Source organism: Lasioglossum baleicum, chromosome 1 (genome assembly GCF_051020765.1).
Source record: "Lasioglossum baleicum chromosome 1, iyLasBale1, whole genome shotgun sequence".
Lineage (NCBI taxonomy): Eukaryota > Metazoa > Arthropoda > Insecta > Hymenoptera > Halictidae > Lasioglossum > Lasioglossum baleicum.
In genome coordinates this window covers 18,159,639-18,181,250 of record NC_134929.1, presented here as the reverse complement: position 1 = coordinate 18,181,250, position 21,612 = coordinate 18,159,639, and the positions used below count along the sequence as shown (strand labels likewise).

General features: G+C 42.7%; 1 protein-coding gene across 1 annotated transcript in view; it reads right to left on the bottom strand.

Annotated features, from left to right (window-relative positions):
- LOC143208601 (RNA binding protein fox-1 homolog 2) overlaps positions 1 to 21,612 on the bottom strand; it is a 214,967-nt gene that overhangs the window by 169,824 nt on the left and 23,531 nt on the right. The window lies entirely within an intron of this gene.

Below are 21,612 nucleotides of genomic sequence, written 5' to 3'. Positions count from 1 at the left end.
GTAGACTGAAAGAAACTGCTACGTAAAAGGTGATGCAGCCTCGAAATTTTGCAGCAGCGCAGAAACGGGGAAATAGGTGGCTCTCGAAGACACTTCTACGAATCTTACGGACACCCTAACACAGTGCATTGTTGGTAACAGGCTAGCCGAAAAGGATAGGGACTTCAGGCAAGCTCCCTCCTCGTTTTCTTCCCCCTTGTCCGAGGCCAGGTTGTTATTTCGCCGCTCGCTATAGCTAGTTGTGCCAACCGACTGGTTTTTTCGTGGTGGATCCCAATGGCGACCCGGCAGATGCGACTCTTGCTCGAAGCAGCACAAGAATCGACCGGTTTTCCCTCGGGATTGGGGTGAAAATCGGGTCGAGTGTTGCGGGCATGCCGGCCTCGTTCGATTTGAAGAACCGCGTGGGAAATGGGCATGAAATTTGTCATTTATTCCTTATTTGTCTCTACTTTTCGTTGCGATTATTAAATAAAAGTTTCATTTTAATGTTACTATGATGTCCTTAAATTAAACTTTTAAAATTGCAGAATGAAACAGGAGTATTACGAAGGGACGAGCAGCATTCGAAAGCCGATTTAAAAAGGTTCGAAAAACGAGCCCAGCGAAATGGGCAGGGATTTTCGAGTTCCTGTTACAAGATCGAATTTCAAGTTATCCGGCTGGGCATAGTCATCATGTATATTCGTCGAGAGCGATTTCGAGAGCAAGGTGAACAGAGAGCGAAGTCGTTCGCAAGACTTCTCCATCTTTCTCTGTTCTCTTTCTCTCTCTCGGGGTCTGCGTGAATGCCGTTTATTAGCGAACCTGACTAAACTATTTCGGGCCTAGTAACCCGTCCGAAGCCTGGATAATAGTAGGTCGGTGGAAGGTTTGTCCCGGGGCGATCACAATGGGACCTCTCCTGTCGGCGAAACACTGCGAAAAATTCGCGAACAACATTCCCGACCCCGAGAATGATAGAGCCTGACTAAAACGCAATTACACCGTCGACGCATTATGCCGCGCGTCCAATTATGGTCTCGGAATTCTCTCCGAGCCGTAATCAGTCGGATTCGAGAACCATAAGCGGCCGCACACGTGCTCGGTTGCCGGAAAAGAAGGAAAGCCAACGAAGAATTCTCTCTCGATAATTTCCATCGCATGCTATGACTTATCCATGCATTTTTCATCGGTCGAGTGACGGGGGACTATCCTCGAACGTTCCTGCAACGATCGGAATTCTTTCTTTCTTTTATTCATGGCTCTCGCGCTGTTTTTGTCCGCGGCATCGAACGTTTAACACTTTTGTCGGGACGCAAACACGGCTGGACTATTTTATTGAATGGAATGTATGCTCTGCGAATTGATCAATAAAACGGTTGTCGTAAGTTGAATATGACTATCAGACTGCAAATTTTATGCATCTAAAGCAATTTAATACTGCCCGAAATTACCATAAAGCCACCTGATTTTCTTATGAGATCTTACAATTATGTCATGGTAATGAGAAGCTGATGTACGATAGCATTTTAGGATCAATAAAAGAAACCATTACGCACATGATTATACGTTCATAGATATATTATTTATTTACAGAAAAACGTTAAGTTATATTGGACAATAGTTGCAAGGAAAGTATATGGCAATTGTAAACAGTACAAATCTGTTTCTGAGTTATGGATTGCGGTGAACGAAACGTTGGACATCTGTCGAAGCAGCAATTCTTCGTACTTTGATTTCATCAATGATTATTCGAAGAAATGGCAATTATACTAAATATTAATTTGTAAATATAGAAGAAATTTTCGATAATCTTGATGTGATCTTTTTTAAACGTGTGACTTTATGGAAATTTCGCAGTTCGTTTTTTGTAAAACTACGTTTTTCTGTAAATCAATAATATATCTATGAATGTAATCATGCAAATGGTTTCTTTTATTAATCCTAAAATGCTATCATGCATCAGCTTCTCATTACTATAACATAATTATAAGATTTTATAAAAAAATCAGGTGGCTTTATGGTAATTTCGGGCAGTGTATTATCAATTCACTAAACTTGTTAGAGGCAGAAACAAATGTTTATCTACCACTTTAGGTACCACTATCTTACAATTGATATTGAGAATTTTGATTTTGCATACAGATATCTCTTATTGGTTTAAAAAGGAGTCTCTAAGCTTGCAGTCTACAACAATGAATGCAGTGGAGGGATAAGAAGAAGAATAATTGAAGAAAAACAAGTGTTAATAATTCGAACATATTCTCCAATAAATTTAATTGTCCTCGCAGCCTCCTAAAGATCATAAAGCGTTCCACGATTAATTAAAAGGCGAAGAACAGATGGAACAAACAACGTAAGTCTACTCCAAAATATCTTGAAAAATAGCTGCTCGTTAATTCGCAGGAGTTTCCAACTACACGTAACAAGTACTGTCCGTTCTAGTGGACCTGATTGTTACCGTGTCCAGTGGCGAGATGAGTTACAATTCCACGTTCGACTGGATCAAATATCCTCGAGAGCAAACAACATCGAAGAGACCGGTGAGCGGGAGAGAACAAGATAAACACGATAAACCTGCAGACGATTGCTGCTGCAGCTGCAAAGTGTGCAACGAAGATGCACGGTCAAATATTTGTTACATCAGCTTCGAATTCACGCGGCACGCGCGGCGCGACGTTCGCGGAAACGTCTTCGGGAAAATAGGATTGCGTGATTTTGTTACGTTGCGAAATGACGGCCGGCGAATTCTCCGTGGAAGATTGTGGAATAATATTCTCCTAGTGGTAATAGTGAGCCGGAGGAGTCGGAGACAATCTGTTCAATACTCGGAGTTGGGATTTAATGACAAGATTGTGTAAATGGGTTTCATTATTCCAGTTGTTATGCTGGTTCGTCGGCGAATGTCAATATTGTTCCTCTCCTGCGGGTTTACTGATCGAATGCAGGATAGAGATTATTACTATTACTCTAATGCTAACGTGCATTTCTTAAGTGTATAAACTCGTAGGAAATGGAAATGTAAGCGACGATTATTTTATTTTTAGGGATCTTCTAGCAAACAAAAATGAAAAAAGATAAAATAAAAAAGATGTATGGAACCTGCGAAAACGTATCTTCGTACAGATCCTCGATGAACTTACGTTACAAACAAATAGCAAATTGAACGAAAGAACCATGCGAATAAAAATGCATTCAACGGGGAACGGATCACCGGAAGTTCCCTCCGGCGAATACGTTTTTGCGTGTACCATTTCTAGGGAGGCACGATAGTAATTTTCATTCGATCGGGGACACAGGACCATGAGAAAGGGTGGCTTGATAAATATCCCATGGAGCGAATGCGAACGGCGGGGAATAATAACGAGGGAAGATTTGTTCGGCGATACTTGATCCGCGTTATGGGATACTTATTCGGGTTCCCTTGGTGGAGGATTTTCCCGTGGATCGTGGGGGCCCATGTTGGATCCACAAAGTTTTTGCCCGGGCATTGCACACTCAATCTGACCTGAACGGGCTCCAGGTATTACTGTGACCCTGAAATTAAGCGGTTCCTCACGAAGAAACCCGTTCATCAGGGCGTCCCTTTGGGCCTGGCCCTCTCTCCTTCTCTCGTAGAAAATGGCCAGGTCCATGAAATTCTTCGGCCGGCGATACTTTCGCCGGTAAAAACCGGCGGCCTGCCTCTGCCATCGATCGGCCACATAAAATGCTCGTAAAAGACAATGTTGAACCTTGTAAGTACGCTCCACGCGGCCTAGCTTTCTGCACAATATTGTGTGGATTAGACTTTGGATTAATGAACCGCTCGGAGACCTGATGCTTTAAGTTCTTCTTTGTTAACAATGGGCGCCGCACAGTGGTGCGAGCAGGGAAAAAAATCAATTTTTCGAATGTTAGGTACATAGATTTTTCATTGCAATTTCGTTTACTATATAGTTGGAGTACTCAAACCAATACAAATTTTTTATAAGTATCACTTATTTCTAGGAATAATATGACATGAAAGTTTGGAGAAAGGAAACCTGCGATTTTGGCTTATAAATGCGTCTACGTATAAACGCAGCCACAAGAATCTAAAACATTATAACACTTGAACAATATTATAATTTGATTGTGTTTATAATAGATGATTTATTTAACGTAGCTTTAATTAATGTAAGTGTCATTTATTTATCTAAAAGAGAGAGACAAATTGAAAAAGTGCTGTTTTGAATAGTAGAATTAAAGTTTAATTTGACATAACTTGTTTGCGCCAAAAAGCGCCAAGATAAAACTTGTTGCAAATCATGCAACACACTTTCAAGTACATATCCAACCAGGTTTTGGCTGCGAACTTCTGCGAACCTGGCTCTGCGACCAATGTTTTCTAACTATAGTCAGTCGCATGTATCCGTGTACGCTCTTTAAAACGGAATAACTTTTCTAAACTTTTACCAAACTGATTTTTTGTGATCAATTAAATGCAGTTGTTTACTAAGTAACGTGCAAAAAATTTTTTGAAAGAATTGCAATTACGTAAAAAAAAGGCAGTTTAAAAATTTTTTTTATTCGTCCCCGTATAGAAAATTTAAAATATACGTTTAGTAGATCTATGTTAGTTATATACATACTGAAAATTTCATCGAAATTGATTAACATACACACGAGGTATAAGTGGTTAAAAGTGGTGAAAATCTTGGTATGTACACAGCTCTTACGCGGCTCCTGATCAGTTCCTGCATACGAAAATGCGAATATCTCGAAAACTAAAAGCGACCCCCTATATTGGAAAAGGAAAAAGTTGTTCAAAATGTTGAAATCTATAACATATTTAAATTTCATCAAAATCGGAGAACAGTAAAACAAGTAAAAAAAAATTTTAATGAAAAAAATGAATTAATTAATAAATAAATAAATATTTATTTTCTTGCCACATAACCGTTGTACCTGTGGCATGCTTTCCACAAATTTTCAAGCAAATTTGTTGGATGATTTGGTTTTTATAGATTTTTTTCCGCTTTTTGGCCATTTGACACCACTGCGCGCCGCGGTCCTGTGGACTCGCGGAAACGGTTCGGCAAATAGTCGCTAATCCGCGTGGAATACGGTGTTTGATATTCCACGGCGATGTTTACCGGTGTTATTCTTGTTTACGGGGAGACTTGCGGGCCGGTGTTGCTAATTTAATCGTTCTTTCGATGTATGCGCTGGAGTTGACAAAAGAACGAAAAAATTTGTATGTGATGTTTGTACTGACTGAATACCTATGTGTCATGTAAACAGATTAATGAAAAATACGTTTTAATGATTATTAGACTGCGGATCTTTATGCAAAATAAAAAATGTTTACATTGATTGCAGGACACAGGAGCTAAATAAAAATTGTATTCTTCGTTTAATTATACTATTAAGCTGAAACTAACACATTTATGTGCATAAATATCTTATGCATGTCCACTGCTTTAAATTGTACGTACCCATTTTTGTCATAAATGCATAAAAACCGCAGTCTAATGATTATTGTTGCTTAATTGAATTCTTAGGTACGACTTAGGCTATAGGTGGCACGACTTAGGAAACCGGATCCTTTATCGTATCGATGTAAGTTCTTCAAGATTTAATTTATTTTACGTGAAAGCATATAGATTTACTAATTTCGTTATAATAAATAACAACAATATTAACACAAGTTTTGAATAACACATTTAATTTCTATTTATTTGATAAATTCAATGTTTTACACGGCCTTTTTTCTTAAGGGGTACGACTTTTGAGCAACCTTACCCTATTTGATGACAACAGAAAACATTTTCTTTAACGATAAAGCATTTCTCTAAAATGCGAAAGATGCATTTTACTAAAACTATAGGAGGTCCGATCATGCTGTATTGATCGTTTATTAAAACATCACGAGCCGGAGAGCGTATAAGTATAATTAACCTGGTGGAGGGCCGGTGTTACGCGTATCCAGCGAGCGAGCGTGAAATGTTCGCTCGTTCGATCGATTTTAATTATCTCCTCGTAATTATCTCGCCCCGTGTAACACGATTGTTCCAGGGATCAATGGTAGTCGAACAATGAGGGGGTGGGGCTCCGATAAGGAAAAGGTCGGGAGAGTGAACTCCACAAGAAAATTTATCGAAAAACAGAGGAAAAATACACAATTAGATGGCGGATAAAAGAAAACGCTAGTTGTTGAGCTGCTAACGAACCGTAATAAAAACAGGATTCTGCAATTTCTCCGACAGTGAACGTCGACACCCGTGAAATTTTTAATACCATCGAAGTTCGCCACCTGTCCACGATATAACTTCTCCGCGATAACTATGGAGGAATTTTTTCGAGAGATCCGATTATCAAGGAATTAAATACGGGATTACTGGCGGAGAGTGCATCAGAAGAACTGCGTAAAGCAGGCGAGCGTGAGAGTTAAACCTGCGGAGATTAATACGCGCGGGCGATCCGGGGGGGTTAGGTAAATTTTCGGGGGTTGAAATTTCCCGGGGAAATTACCCAGTCGCGGGGTTATGCTCGTTGCGCGTCGTAATCGAGGCACGAAGATTAAAATTCACCCGGGACCACGGCGAGAGAGTATCGAAGAATTATGGGCCGGCGGCCGGTTTATGTTCTTGATCCGCTTTGTTTAATATCGCCCTGGCGTTCCCTCCTGCATCCTACCACAACCCCCTATCGAGCCAACTTTCGCCGAGTTTTCCGCGAGCGGCGGCTCGTTTCGGAATCGCAATTAAAGCCCGACGATTAAGGCCGATTTGTATTCAAGTGGCGGTAATGAAACAATAACGTTCGCCGAGATAACCGCTCCCCCGGCCGCGCGCGTTCCTTCGGCCGTCGTCATCGTTATCATTCGTCGTCATTGTGCTTTCCCCTCTCCCCTCGCAATATGATTCCGTCGCAATCGGAGCAGCGTTTCCCCACTTCAACCGGTGCCAGTTCGCGATCCCACGTGAGATTCATTATCCAATTTACCGCGTTCCTGGCCGACATACTTCGACACTCGTCGCGAGCACTTCTTTCTCCCGCTTCCGCCCCGAAACGACGAGCTTCCGGCCGCAACCAGTCTCGACGAGCATTTTCCCTGCCTTGTTGAAAGTTAAATTGCCACGAGAGCAGTCTTGCTCATCCGGGTCACTGTTCCATTGTGTAATCTGTTCCTCGAAAGACTATCGTGCTTGGACCGAGGATTTTATGCTCAACAATTCCCAGAAAATCGAAATAATTCAATCAACTGTCAAATTATAATTAGATATTAATGTTTGTCTCAGTAATCTTAATCATTTCGAGTCTCATCAAGTGCAAACCGAGTGAGCGATATTCGTGATTTCGTCGTCATCGAATCAGAGAGCAGTCTAACCGCGACGAACATGTAGATCCATTCGCAAATACTAATTGACATTCTCGGGAGCAGCAGCTTTGTACTCGACCACCGAGCAAAGCGGCTGCACCTTGATGGCATCGCGCTGAAAGTGCGACCACGATGCACCGGTAAGTGCGTCTTTGAAGTAACACTCGGCTCATGATCTAATATTAATGCCGGCTGTATAATTATTAATTGGACTCGGGGAAGGGGGAACGACGCGACGGAATGGCATACAGTAAACACGCGTTCTCCGAGCGGATCGTAATCATCGTGACGCATCCTTCAATTAAGTGATTCGAGGTAACGGCGAGTGTTGCTCGCATAAATTTTCAATTAGAGTTCTGCTGTCCAGTAGTGCCGACCTATTACTCGTCTGTTTCTCTTGGTAATCTCTTTTCCCGAACGCTATGTGATCTCGAGGAAAGCTGCACGTCCTTATTATGCAAATTATGCGGCGGACTTTCGACCAGCTTCTCTTAAACTCGGTGGGTCGGCTGATTTTATTTTGCAATTAGCCTCTGCTTTGTTATTACGACCCGAGACTGGCGCCGTGTAATTCAACGGCGGCTGTGATTTTTTAAATAAAATGCTGCTGTCGTTTCGCGTGCGTTCGTGGAACGGGAAGATTCAGTGTTCTATCAGACTCAGATTCAGACTATCAGTGTTGATAGAATGAAATATTTCCGCGTAGAGCATCGTCTTGAATTTAAATTTCGAGGGGAAACGGCTCCAGCTGAGTGTCCCGAAACCTTCGAGATTTGATTAATCGAAGCTGTTCCGCAAATTTACGTTCCGATCAGTAATTACACGACCCGGTCGAACTTCGCTATTTTTCTTTCGTGCAGCCGCCAAACTTCTGAATTATTCAATGGCCCCGTGTCCGTTCGATTCCCGGAAACGGGATTTGCATTCGGCGCGGCCGGGCTTTTCGTAGCATGAAAATATTGTCGCGAAAATTGCGGTCGCGGTGTGATTTGCATCGGTCGATGCCGCGCCATTTTGCCCGAGGAATTAAGTCGCAACCGGTCCGAAGGAATCGAAGTTTCCACGAACGCGTACGACTCCAGCCAAGAAGTTTTCAAGTCTCCGTAGAAATGGACTTCTCGGGCGAGAAGATCGGTCCCACCGACAAACAAACCAACTGGGTAGAATTAATGCCCGTGATATTAAAGTTTCACCTAATCAAGATGGTCTCGTTCGAGACTGCCATTGTTTAATTTCTTCCTAAGACACTTAATCATGTGTGCATAAAAATCCCGCGATAATGTGCGCGATCTGGGATAATGTTGAAACTGTGCAACTCCGTGATTCGTACGTGTTTTATCTGCCGATCTTGCGGGTGAATTGTTACGCGAAAATAAAAGTGTTATGGTCTGCTGAAAAACCCCTGTGCAATTATTACACTTTGATCGTTGTTTTGCAAACTGCATTCCTGAGAAAGTATGTAATAATAACGGCTGTTAGGAACTATATTTCTACGTAGAAATGTATCACGCCAAGAGTTCGAGTTAGGTTTGAATAGATGCAATCTTCTCATTATAGGAAGTTCTCGTATTAAAGAGATGGAACTCTATTAAATTGCAGTAAATTCCAGAAAATCCACAGTCTGGTAGCAGCCATTAGAAGTAAAAGAACGCGTATCATAAGTGCGACTCACGGTACCGGACAGTCGTTTAACCTAACGAGGAGAACAGTGCGCCACTTACCTGAAACAGAAAAAAACAGAGCATGGATTAGTGGCCAGTGGTTCTCGGCGGTAATCAGCGTAATTGGAAATTGCAAAAACGAAGACGCGGTTTGCACGCCGGTGTTCACGATAAACGCGTTCAGTGGGACAAATGAAGATAACCGTGGGGGAGAAAGAGCGCGCGCGACAATACGGAGAGTCTACCACGGCGAGTCCGAAAATCGTGACGCTATCGCGACAGATAATTCGCAAACATAATAGGATAAACACTCGTGTCGGCCGTGCTGCCGGGCCTCGTAGAATGGAAATTAGTTTCGTTTGGGCACGCGAGCTCCTGGTTTCCCTCGGAAATCGATATCGACCCGTCTCTCTCTTCCTCGCTCTCTCTCTCTCAATCTAGTTTGTACTGGCCCGGATGCATCGCCGGTTAGACTATCCTCGCGAGATCACGCGACCCACGATCGAAATCCTCGCGATCTACAGCGGAAGATACGATGAAAAGTGTCGGGCGCGTATCCTTGCCCCAGCCCGAAGGACCTCAGTTCGTTTATTTATCGGTGTTCGCTTTGTTCGCGACACGTGTGTGTCCTCCTGTGTCGCTTTCACCCTTGAGATGTGACGTTGCACGATTGTGTTTCGAGATGTTTAGGGGACTTGCTTCGCTGGATGCTCGCTAGGTGACCCCGATAGGCGAGCAACTTGACAGCCATCGCGAAAATAGCGTTACAGACTCGGTTCTTTATTTTTCCTTGGAGCGATGTTGTTTCGGAATAGATATCTTTGCGAGAGAGACGGTTTTCCTGCAAGCGTGAGTTATTTAGATACCCTGTTTCCCTACATGTTCGCCATTGACCCCAATCAGCGAGCAACCTGAGAGCTATTACACAAACAGCAGCAAACTCACGAACAATGCTGAACGAGCGCATGCATTGCATATCTCCCGCGAGACTTTTCACTGACAAAATATTACACCGGCGTATACAGGGTGTTTCCTACTTTTCCGGCAAGATTGTAAGAGCATGATCTACAAGTGAAAATACGACAAAAATTTTATACGAACTTTGTTTATAAACGATGTCAAGTTTGTATCAATGCAGAAGGTGGTCATTTTTAAATAATGATCTAAAAATTTTCAACGATCATCGTACTTTAAGAAATATCTCGTAAGTACAGGTAAAGTAAACACAATCGACCTTCCGTATTACATTCAGCTTTAAATCTGCTGTTCCGCACCTATTCAGGCTGCATTCAATATTTGCCTATAATGTTGTAATATAAAGCGTTTATAAATAAACTTCATATAACATTTTTTCCGTATTTTCATTTGTAGATCATACTCCTACAATCTTGCCGGAAAAGTAGGAAACACCCTGCATATTCGGTAATGTAAAACACACGATTGCTCCGCGTCTCAGCCACGCGTATCAAATATGAAAGAGGATTCGGGAGGATTCGCCCGGAACGGACTAATTAATTGAATTCGGTGAAACCGCATTTTCCTCTGGAAATGCCACTGTTTAATCAAAATAAATCCTACATAGAGAATGTGTCCTTGTCTTTTTTGCAGCACGGAGTGGACCGCGAATAGTATTCTCTCGCGTAAACGGATGAGAGACCGTGGGATGGGGAGGATATGTGGGGAAAGCGATGGAAAGGAGAATGTTATCAATTTCCCCCGTTAACGAAACGACACGGCGATGTTGCGACTAAAGCTCCTGTTCGCGATAGAGACAGGGAGAGAGGGAAAGAAAAATAGCTACGAGGAAGAGAGAGGATATTAAAGGCAGAAAGCTACGAGGGAGAGAGAGGATAATAAAGGCAGAAAGCTACGAGAAAAAGAGATAACAAGAGTAACAGAGGAGAAAATAGAGAGAGAGGCAGACATCTACTAGAAAAAGAGAGGACGAAAGAGAGCGGATGAAAGAGAGATCCTCCTCGATCAGGTTCCACGTGGGAACCGCGAACGTATCCGCTTTATTTTCTCGTTCTCGCGTGGAACGATTGATAGAGCAGAGGCGCACGCCCTCGCGTCGCCGGCAGCTGCGCGCTCGTAAATAACGCTTGCGTTTTAATATCGAGGCTGCTATAAATTCGCCGAACGGCACACTGTGTGAGAGAGCGCGCGACCCTCCTCAGGGCCCATTGGGTCGAGGCTCGGACACTGTCGCACATCGAGTTTAACGGGCCGGTGAATTTTTTACGCTATTTCCGGCGAGGAAATTAAGAGGGTGTAACGCTCTCGAAAACGATAGTCCTTCTGCGGTGCTCGGTCACGCAGAACTGCGAGCTATCCGTAAATTCAGAGCTTAGCGGGGATGAAACGGAAAGGACGCGAGACAGAATTAACGTTAAGGGTTCGCTCTTTTATTTATTCTTCCTTTATTTCCGCGACTATTCTTCGCCTCGCACGCTTTGTTCCTATATCATTTTTATAATGATGTACGAACTGTTTCATGAATTACGAGTATGTTATTTAATTTTATAGACACGATTAATCTCTTACGTGTCTTCTTAGGGACCAAAATCATTCCAGATTTTCTTTTGTAAAAAGTTAGCATGTGTTAAAGCTGTGACTCGACAAGGGTTGAACAGTGTGACTCAGAGCAGAGTTGGACAAAAATTTAATCAACGATTGACGAATAAATTTCTACTTCAATCGTTAATCGCAATTAACAATTAATCTCCTAGTTTAGTCGGCAAAATTGCGATTAACAATTAAATACTTATTAATTGGGAATAACGGTTAAATTTCTACTTTAGTCGTTAATTGCAATTAACGATTACATTCCTTTCAGTTGTAATCGTCAATCGGATAATTGTGTGTGTGATTATCAGTACGATAATCAAAACGTAAACTGAGTTTTGGTGTATTGTCATTTGGTCTATAATACAAACTCTGTTTACCTGCTTTTATGTTTTTTTTCTCGATGATTTCTTTTTTTAATCAACGATTGACGATTAACTTCATCAATCGATTGAATCAATCCTTGATTTTTCAATGATTACCTTTTTTAATCGTACACATTAATCAATCAATCATGATTAAAATTGTAATCGATTAATGCCCAACTCTGACTGCGAGTCACCACTAAAAATTGCTGTGCTATTATCCAAAATATTTCAGTATTGTATGAAGTATTACATCAATTCTCTCTCATAAAATGAAGAAATGTTTAATTTTCGAGTCGAAATAGATCCGACTGCAAAGGGTTAATTCGAGAGACCAGCCAACAAATGATTCACAGACGGGACTCTCAAATAGTCTTAACATTAAAGTAGCTACATGTATATCCAACCAAAGTGAGCAGATGGAAATCAATTCATAATTTTACTCCGATGGAAATCAATTCACAAAAAGATCCTCATCAAAATCATGAACGAGGATGTATCTCCATGAAGCATGCGCGTCCGATTGAGCATCGCCTCCCACCTAAAATACCACCCACGACCACCTTCCAGGCCCTATGCTAACGATCTCCATTGTCCGAGAACAAGAGAGGAGAACAATCAAACATATAAATAAACTTCCACAGCGCAATAATACAGCTAGGATCAAGAAGCGTCTGACAGCCCCGCGGATGACCCCGGGTGTGTCATTATCTTTCGGCCGCGTTTAATGATGAGCGCAGTTCCGAAGCCCTCCTACCCTTTTCTTCATCTCTCTGACTCCTTGCCCCCTTTCTCTTCAGGATCAGGGAAATATAATGAACGAGCCACGTGGGAGAAGGGAGATAGAGATTTCGTATACGAGGCTGCGAGATCGATACCCGGCTCCTGCTGGGAGAACGGGATGGGCACAACCATCTGGAAACGCGAAAACCTGGGAAACGCCGGACTCTCTGCAAAACCAAAGTTCCAGAACGTCGCATGCGAATTTTAGATTGCCTCTGTGAACCGAACTTTTCGTCCCAGACGTCGGGGTAACCGAATTTCTTGAGTTTCGGGGGATGGAAATAGATCTGTGCTAAAAGAGTATGGATGAAATGTTTAATTTTATAATTGAGTATTATTCTCGCATGAAAATCCCAGTTTATTCACATATAGATGTTCGCAGTCTAACAACGAGTAACTTCAGTTTCGAAAAGCTGTTATTTCCCAAGAACAAGCAAGTTACCAACGCAAATAAGCCTCTCGGGTAGCTCACAGAAATAAAGTCCCCATATTTTCGTGCTCTCTCCAAGCTCCCGAGACTTTCAACCGAATATATTCCTCGGGACGGGTACAAAGACAGTTCTCAGCCTCCTGAAATGTTTAGGTAGCAGCCAGATCCTTTCACGGATCCGGCGATATGTTCTCCTGTTAGTTAGACTTAGTTTCCAGGGCGAAATGGGAGAATCACGGGCGCGGAACGATTCAATCCGAAGAAACGTAACCCCGAGCAAACGGTAACGAAATGCAGGTCGAAGAAAGCTTTCGCAGGGTGGATACGGGGGCTAGAGGGAACGGTGTCAAGTTCCCGGCTGAACATCGAAAATACTCCCGCGGCAAGTGGTGCTTAACTCCCCAAAGGGACAAAGCCGGTAGCCGGCCGAGGACAATTCCCGGAGGCTGGAAAGTGCGCGGCTCGGGGAACGAGGACTCTGCTGGGATGATTCAACGGAACCAGGCTTGATGGAAACACCACGAGCGACACACTCCGCGTAGGCGGGACAGAGAGACTCGCTATGAATAACAGATTACGCCTGGGAGACGCTATTCGGGACACTAACAAAGATGCACGGTAAAATCATTTCGAGGAAACCACCCCGGAGACGTTGCTCCGAAAGCTGTTTGAACGAGACGATTTGCATCATTAATCGCCGGACCCAGAAGGCTACTAGACAATTTCTGGAAGAAACGAGGTAGACATGTCTCGAACACGAGGCTCTTCGAATTTCTTGGACACGACGAAAATGATCTTTCTTATTCATCGTTGGATCCAGAAGGTTCCTAGAAGATTCGACACTGCAAAAAGACGGAGACCGTCAGCATCATTGATCGCCGGACCCAGAAGGCTACTAGACAATTTCTGGATGAAACGAGAAAGACATGTCTCGAACACGAGGCTCTTCGAATTTCTTGGACACGACGAAAATGATCTTTCTTATTCATCGTTGGATGCAGAAGGTTCCTAGAAGATTCGACACTGCAAAAAGACGGAGACGGTCAACATCATTGATCGCCGAACCCAGAAGGTTACTAGACAATTTCTGGAAGAAACGAGAAAGACATGTCTCGAACACGAGGCTCTTCGAATTTCTTGGACACGACGAAAATGATCTTTCTTATTCATCGTTGGATCCAGAAGGTTCCTAGAAGATTCGACACTGCAAGAAGACGGAGACGGTCAGCATCATTGATCGCCGGACCCAGAAGGCTACTAGACAATTTCTGGATGAAACGAGAAAGACATGCCTCGAACACGAGGCTCTTCGAATTTCTTGGACACGACGAAAATGATCTTTCTTATTCATCGTTGGATCCAGAAGGTTCCTAGAAGATTCGACACTGCAAAAAGACGGAGACCGTCAGCATCATTGATCGCCGAACCCAGAAGGTTACTAGACAATTTCTGGAAGAAACGAGGGAGACATGTCTCGAACACGAGGCTCTTGGAATTTCTTGGATACGACGAAGATGATCTTTATTATTGATCGGTGGACCCAGAAGGCTGCTAGAAAATTGCTACAGTTTTCGAGGCTCCAAAATAATGCACCAGTGGCGTCCGCTACCCCGAGAGCAAGAGGAAACGCGAGCGAGATCCACAAGATGTCGCCAATGCCTCGAAACCTTGAGTGAATCGTATAATCAATTAAGGATGGGCCAAGAAATTCAAATTACTGTTGAAGTTAGTTTCAGAACACTACGGGGAACCCTAGTATCAAGAGGAAGGCACGATCAGTCAAACTAGATCCTGGAGGAATCATATAAAATAGAATTCGTGGACAGTCTACTGTCACTGTAGCAGAGATAGCATATACTAAATTCGTTACAATTTACCCTTCCTGCTAGGTATAGTATAATATAGACTAGTTATAGTAAAATGTTACACAACTTTGTCAAACCCGCAGTTGAATAAACCTCTAGATTTTCTTATAAACGTGTTGCACTCGATTCGGCAACCCGGAATGCAACATAATAACAGCGGCTCGGAAGAAGCTTTCTACCCCAAGTTAAAGGTTCTGTTTCACCAAACAATCCACAATCGACACCGAACAGCCAGGATTCTAAAAGGTTCCAAACAGTCCCGCAAACAGAGTCTGGGAGCCGAAAGTCCTCGAGTAGAACAGGGATCCTGGCGTAAACCGAGAAGTTCCTAGATCATCCCCTATCCGTATCCGCTCCATCTGGCTATCATCAATTTCCCCTGATTTCGAGAACCGAACAAGGATCCCGCACACGGTCCTGGGAAAAACGGGTGGCATAAAGAAATTCGAGAAGCGAAGGTCGAAAGCGTCTGGTAAAGGGAAATGGACGTCGATACGACGGAACCTTGAAGAGAGGGAAAGAGAGAGTCAGCGAGACAGCGAAAATACGGAATCGGTGAGTCGGAGTGAGAGAGAAAGAGAGATAGATCGAACGAAGGGATGTGAGAGGGGGTTGGAGAGTGAAGAGAGGGAGTGAGAGAGAGAGAGATGGGTGTCCTAGGTGGATGAAACTGCAGGCTGCGTGGGCGGAATGGGAACGACGGGCGAGGGACGATGGAAGGGTGGGAATCAGGGGCGGACGCGTGGGTGGTCCTGGGTCCCGGATGACTTAAAGAGAAGCTGCGACTATCCCGGACCGATCGATATCTGCACCGACATTGCCACCGCGACGACATGTCGCACAGTGGGCCAAACTGCGAATCTGGAGGCGAAAAAAAATTTGAATGTTTGCGATGTCTTCTACCATGATACTTTTAGCTTGGTGTACTATATCCAGCGATATCAGAAGGCATTTCTGCTACGTATAAATGTAAAATCTCCCTAAGTCCCTCCCCTAAATCCGGCCCCAGTGTTAACATTTTACCTATCGAAAGCCTATCAACACTAGAACTACCAGACCAGTCAAGATGACTGGTTTTACAATTTCATTTTAAAATTGCTACTTCATGTTACATTTTTTCCCCGCTTATCCATGTTACATTTTTAATTCTTTTTTATATAACAATATTTTACTAGCCCTAGAAATGGCAAAACGATTGGAAATCTCTGAATTGTTGCAAAAAGTGAACAATATACTAATGGAATGCTCTGATGTCGAGGATGAGGAATTGTATGAGCATGAAGAAAGTAAATCAGAAGAAAATGAAATTGAACTTTACAGTGATAATAGTAATAAATACGGTAAATGTTATATTAGGGTAATAATGAGATTCTAGAGACAAAGAAAATGTTCAGGAGTCCACGGAAAGTAAATTAAAAAATATTTTGGATTTACGTAAAAGAAGACGTGCTTGTGTGCCCTCCAAGTTCTGAAGACGAAAATGAAAGTATACAAGATCCAGTTGGGAAAAATAAAAGGAGGGTCTAAAGCTGGACGATTACGATTGCATAATATTTTCAAAGACATATTCGTCCCCATATTCCTTTTGTAAGATAGTAATAAATCTTGCTGGGGTAGTAATAAATCCTAAAAATTGCTGTTGCCGTTGAAGTTTCCATTAAAATGTGTTTAGCCATGTACCCTAGATTTTTCAAAATTATGCAATAATCACCGGTCGGTAATGTGTTAAAACGGTATGTGTAAAATGGCTCGCGATTCGTCTTGGCGATAGACACTCCGCTCGCTCGTTTTTATTTCGCCTTCCCCTCCGGTACGAGGAGATTAAGCTCGCTCCACAGGCTAACAAAGAATTCCTTGTGGTCCGGGGATATTAACTCGGCCGGAACTCTTCGTCGTCGACGACGGAGCGGGCAATTTCGCGAGATTCATCGTCTCTTCGACGCACGCGAGAATTAACCCCTCGAGCGTGTATGGGGGATGGTTGGCCGCAACGTCGAGCAAAGTGTAAGCTGATTACACTGGATTGCGGATCCTTGCGCAGAGTTGCGTTTTTGTGGGCCAATTCGGTGGCAACTGCGTTCAACAATATCGTTTGGTCTTTTGGAAAATGGAGAATAAAGTTACACACATCGCGTAGCTGATTCTATTAAAACGTATGTTTTGTGATTCTTTGAGATATTTGTACCCAGTGTGTGGTTATGCTATTGATTAAGCATTACCAATGACTGTAATAATGTAATTCTAGGTGTTCTAGGTGTTCTAATGGGCATTAAGAGCTCATTTGGCACAGCTAGATTGCGTATCTCTATGAGAAATGGTAATCAGTTAAATGATTTTAAAGACGCAAAAGGTAAACGGTATTTTTCTAGTTCCTTTGAGTAAAATTATACAGGAAATGACGTACGGAAAATATTGTTGCATCAGATTACGTAGCACAATTGAAGGTCTATGCTAAAATGAGTTAATAGAATCAGCACGTATGAAATTGAATTTAAGTATTCTGAAAATCACATTTTTAAAGAATAATTACTCGCATATATGCATGTAAGAATAATTTTCTTCAAATCTGTATTTTCCAGAAGAAAATTTCCACCCAACACAGCAGTTTGAACACAAATTAACCACACAATGGAGAATGGAAGTGGACTCCAGCACCGAATTAATATACTCAATTTGTACACGTCAAATAAATTCGTAAACGATATTGTTCTAGCAGTAAAAAATCCTGTAACTCGTCGCTAACAGGCAGAAACAGTATAATTAAACCCTCGTTGTAGAATTATAAGTTTATCGATAAAAACTGCTGGCTGCAGCGGACCCCGTTACAGTTAATTCGATTATGAGTTACACTTTGTAGTGGTTAACTGTAACTGACCTAGAATTGTAGTCAGATAATTACAAAGGTAATTAGTGACCAGTAATTACAGAAAGGAACTTCGAAATTACGTAGGAAATTTTGTAGTCGCATTTTAATCGTCGTCGCTAATATGCGACAAAATTAACCGAGCTCTCGCATCCTCGAATCCTCGAATGACGGAAGTTTCGAACAAAAGTTGAACGCTATTTAAACATCTACAAACTTGTGACATATAAAATTTTGAAAAGAAATTTCATTTCGACGGAAAATAAAAATCATTTTGATTTTTTACTGAACTTTTCGCTGACGTTGAGACGAATCGGCGACCTACTAAGATAGTTTTCCCCGACTTCTCGGGCGAAATAAAAAGCCACTGTGCGACGTCTCGCGCATCTGCGAAACTTTGAATTCTGAGGAATTAAAGTTGTCCCGGGCGAAATCGAAGGGAACGGTACTGTTAGTGTTAAATACAGCGCCGTTTTGTCGCCCGGGCATTATGCAGTTCTCTCCGGCATCTTTGTCAACAGAAATCACCGAGAGACAGAATGGATTCGTTGCATTTCTTCGATCCCCCCCACTCCGACCATTGAATTTTCCGGAAGGCATTCGAGGAGTGTGAACTTTCACGATGCAACAAAGTTGATCCCGTACCCCCGTCGCCGTGCCACGATTCACTGGAACGGAATGGAGCTCCGATGGAAATCACCGGCAGCAGCTCCCGAGGAACCCAACTTTCCCGGAATAAAAGGAATGCCAAAGGAAAGCGAGACACCGAGTATCCAGTACCGATCGATGCGACAACTTTTTCGCAGACTCGGGTTCAGTGACTACAAGCGACGGAAGTTACGGGAACACTGCGAAGTAAACCGTAGCGAAACTACATTTGCTCGAACGCATGGGGAACGTGTTCTATTCGGCGTTGCTTTCGCGATACGATCGGGGACACCGGTTTCTATATTTTATCTGTGCAGCACGATTTTCATTCTGCCCGAGCAAAGAATTCTCCGGCGGAACATGTTTTTCTAATTTTTTTCACCGTAGAGCACAGTCGAAACATGCTCATTAAAATTTTGCGCTGTATCAAAATTCTACCCTGGTTTTAAATCCTTGCAAAAAACTCCCGGTAAAACGTGAAACTTCAAACTCAGATTTTCACGAACGGATTTGCTAAATAAAATATTGCAGTGAGATTTTTTGCATTTTACAGTTTTCGACGATGTTCATAAAACTACAGGATTGACAATTCCACAGCGGAAATATCGAGTTCTCACCAAAATGACACAGTAAAACCCGTTTTCACACCAGATACACGCAGCAGTGGTATTTACTTTGAAAGTTGTATTTTTCGGACTAGTTTATTTTTGCCGCGCGTTCTCTTGCAGAGTGATGATTGAATTTGATGAAATTTCGGGCGGACTATCCGAACGATTAATCGCGGGATTGTATGTCATTGGCGTTTCACGCGCGTCCGAACGACAGAACGCAATTAATTCCGTTTTACAGGATCGTGCGGGCGCACGGCGTCGCGCTGGGGCCTAGTAATTGAAATTAATTAATCGACGTAATTGAAACGACGATAAGTTCCGTGTACCGGAGAACCGCCTTCGTTTTGCTATCACCCCTCCTCCTCCGCAAGCACGAGTTCCGAAACTATTCCATCGCGAGATGGAAAGAGAATCGAGCAGAGAGCGAGCGTAGCGTTAGGAAGGATCTGGGGGCTTGTGTATCGTGGTTGGAAATTCTTGAAATTGTAGAAAAGCATGCGCCCCGGGCTCTCTAATTAGCATAAATGACCACCAAGATAATCCCGAGGAAAATTAATCGTCCGCGGGATATTCCGTGTAATGCCGTGCTCACGCGTCACCGTCTTATTTCGTATTCTCTCGTTGCATTCGTTGACCCTGAGCTATTCATCCCCCGCGCCCCTGGTCGACCAGTTTTAACAGCTTTACGAGCCACGTATCTCGCGATCTCTCAACTTTCGTTGCTTATGCTAATCCGGATTTTTAAACTGACCAGCCGTGACAGCGGGCGATGATATCATTAAGTTGTATATCTTTGTGAAAAGTTCTCATTTACCGAAAACGGAAGAACACAATGGAAGAAAAATTTTATTTCACTGTAGCATAAACGAGTGTCGCTTCGAATGCTACGAGTCTGAATAAACTGCCATTAGCGAGCAATCGATGTTCGATTCCTGAAGAAGCGGACTAACCAGTTGCAATTCGAGTTTGAACAGTGCCTCCGTAACGTTTCGAATCGCGTCGCTTGTTATCTTGAGATACGGTTCGAGAAAAGGAGCAATAAAGCGCGCCATTATTCCGGTAAATTCGACAATGGCGAGCACCGTCTGAGAAACTTCTGCGAGTATCGTTTCTGCCGACAGGCAGACTAGAACGTGCCGTTCGGGACACGGCAAGCGACATGGATTAATACCGAAAATGAAGAATCGTCGCTGGCACGTATCAAAGGCAACGGGAGAGCGGCAGTTAAATGCGTCCCGTTCGCCGAATGGCCCATTCCGCCATTCCGCGTTTTCCACGGATAAATATATCCACCTTGGTGGAGCGATTCCGTTGGCTTCCCTCCCCGCTGGCACGCTTTGGTTCCCGTGCTTCGCGATTTATTCGTTTCCGCGGGGAACGAAGGCGATACGTCCGCCGGATAAATGAAGGGCTGGGGATTGCAAATGGACCGTGTTCAGTCGACGCGGGTTTCCTAACTCAATCATCCCGCGAAACCGCGCCCAGCGAATTTCGAACCGTCGCGGAACCGCCCTACGAAAACCCACTATCGTTCACCAACAGCTCTTTTTGCGAAATTTTCCGATCCTCGCATGAGATCTAGCGGAACAAAAATATTTTAGTATTATCTTAAGACTTTCAAGTCATAGTGAAGCTGGTTATTGGATTCGTTTTGACGTCAGCTACAACGGAATTGGGCAACAATTTAATCAACGATTGACGAATAAATTTCTACTTCAATCGTTAATCGCAATTAATCTCCTAGTTTAGTCGTTAAAAAATCGCGGTTAACGATTAAATACTTATTAATCGTTAATTGCGGTTAACAATTACATTCCTTTCAATTGTAATCGTCAATCGGATAATTGATTAATGATTAACTGCTGAAATTTCGAAGTGAAATACGGAATCAAAACTGTATGAATAATGGAAAAAATGTAAGCTGAGTTTAGGTGTATTGTCATTTGGTCTGTAATACAAACCCTGTTTACGTGCTTTTATGTTTTTTATCGATGATTTCTTTTTCTAATCAACGATTGACGATTAACTTCGTCAATCCATTGAATTAGTCTCCGATTTTTCGATGATTTCTTTTTTTAATCAACGATTGACGATTAACTTCGTCAATCCATTGAATTAGTCTCCGATTTTTCGATGATTTCTTTTTTAATCGTACACATTAATCAATCAATCTCGATTAGAATTTTAAACGATCAATGCCCAACACTGAGCTACAGCAATATGTAATAAACAATACACAGTAGCATTGATAGATTTCGATGACCATCATTGTTTAATAAATCACTGTGCGGCGGCAGCCCGCGACAGCAGTTGCAAAACAAAGGAAAAACAATTATTATTGCGTTCATATTGTGTCTGCAATACTGCAAAACAGAATTGACTGCTACGCACCACTCCATTCAAAATGAATATTAAATTTCTATTTTATTGTACGCGCAATTTCGACTTCGAAGGTTTCCGCGAGCCGCAAACGCCGAAAAGTCCAGTTACGAGA